The sequence below is a fragment of the Cucurbita moschata genome, unplaced genomic scaffold, assembly GCF_002738365.1.
Source record: "Cucurbita moschata cultivar Rifu unplaced genomic scaffold, Cmos_1.0 Cmo_Scf00163, whole genome shotgun sequence".
Lineage (NCBI taxonomy): Eukaryota > Viridiplantae > Streptophyta > Magnoliopsida > Cucurbitales > Cucurbitaceae > Cucurbita > Cucurbita moschata.
Genome location: NW_019268679.1, coordinates 33,192 through 43,731, shown reverse-complemented (window position 1 = coordinate 43,731; position 10,540 = coordinate 33,192). Strand labels below are relative to the sequence as shown.

At 40.2% G+C, this 10,540-nt stretch overlaps 3 non-coding genes across 3 annotated transcripts; 2 read left to right on the top strand and 1 right to left on the bottom strand.

Moving 5' to 3' along the window:
* Positions 1-1,824: 1,824 nt before the first annotated feature.
* Positions 1,825-1,908, top strand: TRNAL-CAA. The gene has a single exon. It is a non-coding gene; the product is annotated as a tRNA-Leu (tRNA).
* Positions 1,909-2,147: 239 nt separating this feature from the next.
* On the bottom strand, positions 2,148-2,221 carry TRNAN-GUU. Its single transcript has one exon. It is a non-coding gene; the product is annotated as a tRNA-Asn (tRNA).
* A 1,297-nt stretch (positions 2,222-3,518) lies between these two features.
* TRNAL-CAA lies at positions 3,519-3,602 on the top strand. The gene has a single exon. It is a non-coding gene; the product is annotated as a tRNA-Leu (tRNA).
* Positions 3,603-10,540: the final 6,938 nt, after the last annotated feature.

Genomic DNA, 10,540 nt, shown 5'->3' with positions numbered 1-10,540 from the left:
CCACAGTCCACGAGTCTCTCGGCACAGGCCATTGCGGCAGCTAGGGTTTGGACCCTGTTCTCATGTATCTTTGTTTTGGCTCATGGCTGTAGACCATTTATAAAGAAGAACACCTTGTCCTTCTCTGTTGTTCCCCTGATATCCAGCATCAGGGTTGAGAACTGTCTGACGTAGTCTCGTATGTTTCCAGTGTGTTTCAGGGCTACTATTTTCTCCATTCCTATATGCCCTGCGTTTTCGGGGAGGAATTGTTCCCTCAACTCTCTCTTGAGGTCCTCCCATGAGTCAATGGTGCACAATCCATCCTCGATGTCTTGCACCTTCGTACACCACCACAGTTTGGCGTCGTCTATGAGATACATCGCGGCTACAGTCACCTTCTTGTCGTCGGTACAAGCGGTTGTGGCTTTGAAGTACTGTTCGACGTCAAAGATGAAGTTCTCCAACTCTTTGGCGTCCCGATTCCCTTTGAAGGCTCTAGGGTCTAGGAACCTTAGTTTGTTGGATCCTGCACTAGTTTGTCCAGCCGTGACGCCTTCCACGGCTTTCATGGTAACTTCAATTCGAGTGCTCATGGCCGCCATCCTTTCTTGGAGGTCGTCGACTGTTGTTCTGAATTCATCAGCCAGTCCATTGAACAAACTCATCATTGTGTTTTGTAGTACTTCGAACTCTTCGCCACGTCCCTCTTTGTGTGCGACAGAGCTATGCGGACTATCAGACGGTTTTGGGCTGCTCGTAGGAGCAACTCTTTCTTCGAGCGAGGTCACTCGAAACATCAGTTCTGCGATTGGCAACCCATCCAGGCGGTTGCCCATTGCATCGACTTGGACGACTTTCTCACTCAGTTCGGTCACTCGTGTTTCCAGGAAACGGAGTGTGTCAGGGACTTCTTTGAGGAACAGCATTTCCTCCTCTATTAGCGTAAGCCGGTCGGCTTGTGCTTTGGGTGTCGACTTTGTCGTCGACATGATCTCGGTCTGTATGACGTTACGGAGCTAACAAAGCTCTGATACCACTTGACACAATCGCACTTTCAAAGGCAGCGGACTAGCGATTGTGCGGCACTCACTCTCCAGCGGCAAGTGAGTTAAGCCAATTTGTTCTTGCGTCGCCTACGGCCAAGCGACATACGGTCGAGCCTCTAGCCTCGGTTTTAAAAGAAGGTTTTAGAAAACGAGGAGAGAGAGAGATTTTAGAAAGAGAGATTTTAGAAAGAGACGTTATATAAGCAAGCAAGAGAAAGATAACAATGGCTTAGCATATATAACCTTGGGTAGGGAGAAGTTGACGACTAGTCATATCTCCCTATAGTACATTCTGGGCCATTTTAGTTCTGGCAGGCCGAGACATGATATTTTTGAGGTGTCATACGCTCTAGAATTACAAAAGGAAAAACACTAGAATGCAAAGACATGACAAGGGTTTGGCTTGTTATGGGCATGCGGCCATGGGCAACATGCCCTAGACAAGCATGACCGTGACACCAAGCGTCCTCACTGGCACATCGCCTAGTGACTAGCTCTGATTTCATTTTTAAAAGTTCAAGCCCACTGCTACCAGACATTGTTTATTCTTGCCCAGTAGGTATTGTCATGGGCCTCACAGTTTTAAAACGCGCCTATTAGGGAGAGGTTTTCGCACCCTTATTAGGATTGTTTCGTTCCTCTCTCCAACAGTGAGTAGATATTATCTATTTTAATCCGTTACGTATCGTAGTCAGCCTCACAGTTTTAAAACGTGTCTACTTGGGAGACGTTTACACACCCATATACGGAATGATAAATTCCCCTCCCAAACCAATCAAGGAATGCACGATTAGTAGTCAGGATGGTCGAGTGGTCTAAGGCGCCAGACTCAAGTTTTGGTCCTCGCAAGAGGGCATGGGTTCAAATCCCACTTTTGACATCCATCCATGTTATTTTGTTAGGCAAAACTCGTACCAAAGTGGATAATATCTACTACCGGGCTTGTGTCAAACTTTTCAACGCTAAGAAATGGAACTCGTTCGGTGGTGGATATCAATTGTGAACTTAGCACTGCTTTTAAAAAGTGTCAATAACATGATTGTTTAGTTATTTCTCGTGGAGACCATCACAAATCGATGTTCAGCAAACACAATTATAAGGCACGCTTCATTCACACAACGCTAGAAGGAGGGCTTGAACCTCTAACCTTATGGTTAACAACCACACGCTCTAACCAACTGAGCTATTCCAACCAATCATTTGCTACAATCCAGGACCACCGTTAGTTGATATTGTCTGATTTCATTCGTTACGTCTCGGTATCTCCCTCACGGTTTTACACTGTATCTACTATGGATAGGTTTTCAGACACTTGCAAGAAATGTTTCTTCACCTCTCTAATCGATGTGGGATCTCAGTATCGATCCCTTCTGAGTGCCAAGCATCCTCACTAGCACATCGCCTAGTGACTAGCTCTTATTTCATTTGTAAAATTCCAAACCCACTGCCAGCAGACATTGTTCATTCTTGGCCAGTAGGTATTGCCATGGACCTCACAGTTTTAAAACGCGCCTATTAGGGAGAGGTTTTCGAACCCTTATTAGGATTGTTTCGTTTCTCTCTCCAACAGCCAGTAGATATTAACAGTTTTAAAACGTGTCAGCCAAGTTCTGGTCCTCGTAAGAGGGCGTGGGTTCAAATCCCACTTCTGACATCCATCGATGTTTATTGGTTAGGCAAAACTCGTGGCAAAGTGGATAATATCTACTACCACCGTTATGGGCTCGTGTCTAACTTTTCAACGCTAAGAAATGGAACTCGTTCCGTGGTGGATATCAATTGTGAACATTAAAAGCGTCAAAACATGATTGTTCTGTCAATTCTCGTATATGAGACCATCCCAAATCGATGTTGATTGAAAATTTGTACCAGGGAGAAGTACCAAACACAATTATAATGCACGCTTGATTCACACATCGCTAGAAGGAGGGCTTGAACCTCCAACCTGGTGCAATCTGAGCTATTCCAGCCAATATTTTATTACAATCCAAGACCACCGTTAGTTGATATTGTCTGCTTTCGTTCGTTACGTCTCGGTATCTCTCACGGTTTTAAACCGAATCTACTATGGATAGGTTTTCAGACCCTTGCAAGAAATGTTTCTTTACCTCTCTAGTCGATGTGGGATCTCACTATCGACCCCTTCTGAGTGCCAAGCGTCCTCACTGGCACATCGCCTAGTGACTAGCTCTGATTTCATTTTTAAAAGTCCAAGCCCACTGCTACCAGACATTGTTCATTCTTGCCCAGTAGGTATTGCCATGGGCCTCACAGTTTTAAAACGCGCCTATTAGGGAGAGGTTTTCGCACCCTTATTAGGATTGTTTCGTTCCTCTCTCCAACAGCCAGTAGATATTATCTATTTTAATCCGTTACATACTGTAGTCAGCATCACAGTTTTAAAACGTGTCTACTTGGGAGACGTTTACACACCCATATACGGAATGATAAATTCCCCTCCCAAACCAATCCATGAATGCACAATTAGTAGTCAGGATGGCCGAGTGGTCTAAGGCGCCAGACTCAAGTTCTGGTCATCGTAAGAGGGCGTGGGTTCAAATCCCACTTCTGACATCCATCCATGTTTATTGTTAGGCAAAACTCGTGGCAAAGTGGTTAATATCTATTACCTTCGTTTATGGACTTGTGTCGAACTTTTGAACGCTAAGAAATAGAACTCGTTCCGTGGTAGATATGAATAGTGAACTCACCACTACACTTTAAAAGTGTCAAAATATGATTGTTTAGTTAGTTCTCGTACAAAGACCATCACAAATCGATGTTGATTGAAAATTTGTACGAGGGAGAAGCACCAAGCACAATTATAATGCATGCCTCAGTTTTTAAATGCCCCTACCAGGGAAAGGTTCTCGTCAATTTGAGTGAGGCCTCCATTGGCGAGTACTCTGCTGCACTTCGATGCCAAGGTAGTAGTTGAGTGCGCCGAGGTCGCTCATTTTGAAGGCTTTCATATTTCCCTGTTTAATCTTCCAAGAACTTTCATGTTGCCTCTAGTGATTATGAGATCATCGACGTACACTTCCACGATCAGCCACTGCTCGCCTTGGTCGCGCGTCTACATCCCATGCTTAGAGGCACAATGCTTGAACTTGAGCGATAACAGGGTACTGTCGAGCTTCTTGTTCCAGGCTCGTAGTGCTTGTCGAAACCCGTAGAGCGCCTTGTGCAGGTGCAGTACCTTGCCGGAGTTGTCGTTATCGATGAAGCAAGGTGGTTGTCGGACGTAGACGGTCTCCTTCAGCTCTTCGTTGAGGGAAGCTGACTTCACGTTCATGTGGTGGACCTCCCAGGAGTGATGTCCCTCGATCGCCAGCAACAGGCGAACAGATTTCAACCTTTCCACCGGCGAACACCTCTTCGAAGTCCACCCCTTGCTTCTGGACGTAGTCGTTCACCACCAGACGGGCCTTGTGCTTCAAAACTTCTCCCTCTTCGTTATGCTTTAGCTTGAATACCATGGCTCGGTGTCCTTACGGCATATCCTCTAAACAACACATCTTATTGTCAGTAATGGACGTCATCACTTCCTGCATTGCCTTCAGCCAGCATGGGTTGTTCTCTACTTCGGCGAAAGAGTTCGGTTCATCTGCGCTGATGGCATGCAATTCGACACCTTTTCTTCGAGCTCGCGTGCCGCCAGTCCCAGTGGTTCACCTTCTCCTAGTAGGTCTTCAATAATCCGCTACCTGGCCGTTAGACCATCATCGTGATCGACATCTAGCGTTAAATCCATAGTACGTGGTGTTGCGAACTCCACTAGTTCAAGGGGCGCATTAAGAGTTGTGCTCGGTGTTTGTGTAGACGTGCCTAGTGCAATTGTTAGCAGCGGTGAGAGTGCCTGGTGTTGTGCTCCTTCTCCCGGCTCGGTGACGAAGTACTCCACTGTGAATTGTTCTGGGTTTTGGTCTGCCACGACCACGTCGTTCCACTACCATAAGGTGTTCTCATCAAAGACAATATTGCGTGACACGTGAGCTCGTTCCCCGGTAGGATCATAAAGCCTTTATGTCTTGCTCCCAGGTTCATAGCTGATGAAGATGACCTTCAGCCTTATCCCCTTTAGACTTCGAACTTCCTTTCCTAATCCTCTTATTTGTTAGACTGATTGAACTCCTTTTCCAGTATTCCTCTAAGCTCCTCAAATAGTAGACATTAGTGTCCCCTCGCTCCTCCATGATTAGTAAGTCGATCCTTCACAGGTTGTTCGTAACCAGAGTTGGGTCAATTTACCGTTTTTACCCCTAAAGTTACTTCTTGTTCGTTAAGTCCCACTGATCCTCTAATGAACAATTGGTTTGTGGTTCAACCACCAAACCGAATCCCTAAAGACCTAGACTCAGTACTTAAGGGAACAACCTCTCTACTATCCCTCAAAGCGGGTAGAAATGAATTCTATCTTGCACCCTATGTCCCCAGATATTCACCCAGTCTTACCCTTGAAATGGGAGGCTTATTGAGTCGGCGAATTCAAGCAACTCTTACCCATGCAAATCTAAGGATAATTCTTAATAAACAGAAGTTCATAGTTAGCTCAAGATTAAGGCTGAGTTACCTTCGTCATTGAGTGAAAAAATCAGTCTCAACAGTAAACGGCATCATAAAGTGAGAGTGATTTTCTTCATTGTCCGATCTTATGCAATACTCATCGCATAGGATGCCCCCACTCACATGTCTCCACATGTACAATTTAGTGATCACATTGTTTATCTCATATATAAAAGTGGACCGCATCCATAGTATCCTCAGAATAAGGTACTCAGCTTTATCCCTATACTATACATCATTTTGACTATATACTTGAACTTGATCCACTCTTATGTCTCTACATATAGTTCAAGTAATCATACTATAGCCAGAGTGTTCTTAGTTTATTGGATTTAGATTAATGATCGTAAAATTCACTTTATTCAATAACAATCTTTGCTGAATAAACATCAATAATAACTTTATTGAAAACAGAATATGTTTTTATTTACAAACTATGAGTTTTAGGACATAAAACCCAACAAACAAATGGTTTTGTGTTTGGGCCGTAATTTCTAGGTAGATTGGAGTGGGCTACAGATTGAGCTTGGAACTTGGGGGCTGAGGATGGAGCCGTGGGTTTGAAACATGAATCCAAATCCGAATAACTGGCTCATCAACTTATCTTCTTCACCCGAATACAGATCGAAAATCCTTGCGATTCCCTTCTCTTTTTCCCAGTGAGAATACTAATGATTCCAATGACATTCTTTCATGCCTCCACAAGGGTTTGCCTTTTGGAGGTTAGTACAACACTTTCAAAATACCGGTTGGGAGGTTTGAGCATAGAGAAATTTAAAGGGTTTAGGGAATAGTTTTGAATATGAAATAAATGCCTAGCTTGAAATCGCGTGATTTCGAGCTATATTAAATGCTGTTTTTTTTTCAAAATCAAATTGTTATAGTCATAACTTCTCATAAATGTTGAGTTTTATGAGAACTCACTCCAGGTCTTGAACAAGGGGCCCCACCCTCTCATTGGTCTGAGAGGAATTCAGTTTACTGGTTGGACCACAAACCAATTATTCATAAGAGGATTAGTGGGACATAAGGAACAAAAAGTAACTTCATGGGTAAAACGGTAAATTGACCCAGCTCTAGTTACGAACAACCTGTGAAGGATCAACTTACTAATCATGGTTATACAAATGGACAGAAATATATCTATAGTGAGGGGAGTGCAACTACTAGGCTATAGTGGAGTGTCCTAGTTGTTAACGAATGTTGGTTAAAAAAGTTAATGAGTTTAACCGGTTAATCTTGGAATGTTGGAGCCCATGATCTATAGGTCCATTAGGTCCATCTGCTAGCTTATATCGGAATAAACCATAAAACAGTGTGACGAGTGAGTTTAAAGTGTTTGAATTCAAATTAGGGAATATATGCTACATATATACGATATATTTAACTGCATTTTTGTTTTAATTACGAATTAAACAAAAAGAGATAATCTAAGATATTTAAATAAGATTTAAATATCTTAATCAAATATGTGTTGGAATTGATTGGGATTGGCATTTGAATTAATATTAAATATTAATTAAATAGTTTAATTAATAATTTAATATTACTTTAATTTGAAATTAATTATTCAAATTAATTGTTGAATTAAAATGAAGAAAGTCAAAATGTTACTTCATATAATGGAAAAATCAATGTTAGTGGAATTTTGAGGTGTCAAAATTTGGTTTAACCAAACTTGCATGCTTGCCAAATAAACCCCACAAATTTTAGTGGAATTTTGAGTATCAAAATTTGGTGAACTCAAACTTGCATTCTTGCCCCATAATCCCAAACATTTGAGTGGAATTTTAAGTGTCAAAATTTGGTGATCTCAAATTTGCATGAACATGCAAACATAACTCTATAAATAGAGTGATGAGGGTACATGGAAGATCTTCCTTGGTGAAAAACTTTGAAAAAAACCTCTCACAAACACTCTTTTCATATATACAAAATCTCTCCCAAGTTTAGTCACTCACCGGATTCCACAATCCCGTTCTAAGATCGGAGGATAGTGGAGAAGACACTAGTGGTGGTTCGAAACCGGTTCGTGAGGAAAAAGGACTTTGAACTATAAAAGGTTAGTATTCGAACTCATTAAGTTTTAATACTTATGAACATGCTAGTTATTTACTATAATTGATGTCCAAAAGGGCCTAAGATCCAAATTGCTTCAGCATGTGTTATATTAACACCATCAATGAAAACTCAGATGTTCCTTCACCAAAATCGTAGAGCTTTACTCCGTCTATAAAAATACATTTTTCTTATAATTTTAAATCAACCACATACAAATATATTCACAACTAAAATTGGACGGTTACATGTTCTTACAGCAACATGAGGCTCCATCGATACTCCAACTTTCAGCTTGAATCTTTTCAAAGTTTCTTCATAAAACTTGCGTAGCATCGGTTCTAGATCAACATATCAAAAAACTCAGACCAAAACAACCAAATAATCTTATGGATCTTTTAAAATACCGCCTAAAAAGTTAGAAAACCTACCACATGTCTTCCACGATTCTTGATTATCTTGGACGATTCAAGAACCCAGAGTGCTTCTCCACAAGGTTCAATGAAGATTTCGTAAAGAAAATCTAGCTAGAATCGGACTCCTCGAGGTTGAATAAGAAAGTTTCTAATAGTTACTTCTCTTTACATCGAGAGTTTCTTTTTCTCACACATCGTTATTTCTCTTTCCATTTTTTTCTTTGTTTTAATTTTTGTCAATTAATTCCATTATTTAGTTAGTATAGATTCCATAATAAGCTAGACACATAATGACTAGAGTTGAATTGGATCACTTTTCTAATTTATTTTTTAAATTTTTTTTTTTTTTTTTTTTTGAGTTATTGAAATTTTTCTTAGCACTCTTTTCTTCTTCACCATCTTGATGGTCCGCCTCTAAAATTTTGAATAAAATATTAAAAGTTTAATCTGAAAAAGCCTCTAAAATTTTTAATAAAATATTAGAAGTTTAATGTATAAAAGATAAATTGAAAAAAACTTGGGTGTATTTAATAAAACATCATAAGACTTAATTTGGTACATTTAATATTGCCTTTTGAAGGTGTGCCTCACCTTTCTTGTCCAATACAAGACTTCTGGGCTGGAATTGAACCTCTGAACTTTGTTTTTGTGTTTAAGAATTGGAAATCAAAGTAAAGACGTGTAAAAAATGTCTTATTGTTTAAAACTAATTGAATTATATTATATTTAGAACATTAGATTATTCCTTAATTAAACTCGAATTGTGACGATAAGATTAAAGAAAAAGAAAATAAGAAAACAAATAAAAGTACGGTAAAATGTAAATTATGTTACTCCATACTCATGAGGCAACCATTATGAGTCAACTACCAGTGTAATCCCAAGTCTATTCCCAAGACCGGTTTACGAGATCGAAACGTTAGTCTTGACCTATTTCTACACAATAAAAGAGTTAACCACTCGTGTAGTCTTAAGTTCCTCATTAATACTTGTTTACAGGATCACGAGGTCACCTTTAACTCGTTTTTGCACGCAATAGAAATACTTGAGTAGTCTTGGAGGTTTTCGTGACACCGTTCACATTACTATTAAGCCTGTTAGGCTTTCTTAGTAATCCTTCTCGTCGAGGTTTACTAGGTTCTTAAGGAATCTAGGTGGTTTAGATCTCAACTCATGTTTCGAGGATGCTCAAGACTAGCTTCTCAAGGCTAATTCAATATTTGGGTGCTCTCAAGTCTAGACCTCTGATCGTCGCTCAGAATCCTAAGGTGCCTGGTATACTTAAAATGTACTGTCCTAGGTCAATGTAAAAAATCATTCTAGCTCTAACGTTCTAATCTTAACTTGGTTCACTCATGCATGGTTTATTAGAGAGATATTTCTATCGATCACTTAAACCACGGAATACATAGACTAAATATTCATGCAAGCTTATTTGGGGGGATATTCCTATCAATCAACAAGTATGGAATACATAGTCTAAATATTCAAGCAAGCTCAACAAAGAGATAACATCCATAAATAACCAGAGCAACTAGACACAATGTTCATTCCTCCATTCTAGGACAGCGGAAAACATTAAATTCGGAATGCATCATAAATTCTCACCCTAGGGTTATTTCGATAATTTTTTTAATATACATTACAATCTCATCCAAATTGCCTTTGTTGCTACCCACGTGCTTAAAGGAGTCTTACGCACAACTACGCGTGCTTTGTGGCACAATCGCACTCTTACGGCAGTGGGATAGCGATTGTGCGACACTTGTTCTAACCTAGAAAATAAGTCGGTCATGTTAAATTAAAACTTTGCGGACAATATTAATGTATGCTCACGACACGGGTCACGTTTAAAAAAAATGTTTAGAAAACAGGAGCAAAGAAATGCGATGAAAACAATTTTAAAGAAATCAATGTTATAAGCTAAAAGCGAGTAGGCAACAACAATGACTTTGATAGCATATAACCCAAGTACGAAGAATTGACACCTATTCAAATTCTCCTATAGTACATTTTGGGGCGTTTTAGCCCTACGGGTGTAGATATAATTTTGGTGACCGGTCATACACCCCCGTATTGACACAACGATAATAGTAAAGCCCTATCTAACATGAAAAAGAAGTAAAAAAAAAAAAAAAAAAGGGTTTGGAACAAGCATACACCCAAGAAAAAAAAGTCCTAGACAAGCATGACCAGGATATCTGACATGCGCCCATAGGCAACACGCCTTGAACAAGTATGACCGTGGCATCCTCCCTCACTTAATTGGTTGACATCTCCGACAATCGACTCTTAACAAACTTAGTGTCGTAGGATGAGGTTGACTTCAAGTCCGTGGATGCACTTCCCACTGATCTTAGTATTAACGATTCTCTTCCAATATGATAGGAACTATTGAAACCCACTTCTCGATTTGTTGACTTTTTGCGTCTTCTTAGTTGGTGTCTGTTCTACTTTATTGGCATGGAATTT